The sequence below is a fragment of the Gossypium hirsutum genome, chromosome A01 (genome assembly GCF_007990345.1).
Source record: "Gossypium hirsutum isolate 1008001.06 chromosome A01, Gossypium_hirsutum_v2.1, whole genome shotgun sequence".
Lineage (NCBI taxonomy): Eukaryota > Viridiplantae > Streptophyta > Magnoliopsida > Malvales > Malvaceae > Gossypium > Gossypium hirsutum.
This window is the reverse complement of record NC_053424.1, coordinates 74,189,407-74,190,013: the sequence shown is the minus strand read 5'-3', so window position 1 is coordinate 74,190,013 and position 607 is coordinate 74,189,407.

Sequence of the window (607 nt, the reverse complement as noted above, 5' to 3'; positions counted from 1 at the left end):
GTGATAAAGTGATTATTAGCTATGTGAATGCATACTTAGTCAAAGCCGATTTCATTACTTGAAACTTACTAAGCTTTAAATGCTTACCCCGTTGCTTTGGCTCTCTGTTTTATAGATATTGTTCGTTACTATCGGATTCGGGATCATCGAAGTCGAAGTCATCCACACTATCAAAGCTCTTTTGGTACTCTTTTAGTTGAACTCTGGATATGGCATGTATAGGACTACCCGTTTGTTGTGGGTCATGACCCTTTGGACTTGTATAATTTTGGTTAGCCATGCGAAAATGGCTTATATATGTTTGAGTATAATGTTATAATCATTTAGTGTGAATATGCTTGACAAGGATTGGCCATGGGAATGGTTAATCACCATCATCATTTGTGCTACTCATGTTAAAAGGGCTAGTTGAATTATGGAAACTATGAAATAGTAAAGTCTACCTTAAAGGCAGATGCTGACAGCAGCGGTGATGTAGATTTGGGAAATCACTAAAAATAGTAGGAATGGAATTAAATAGTGAATAAATTATGTAAACGAACCCTGATGAATCTATTTTCATAGGAAAGTAACGAAATGATCATATGGATAGTATGTTAAGCGATAT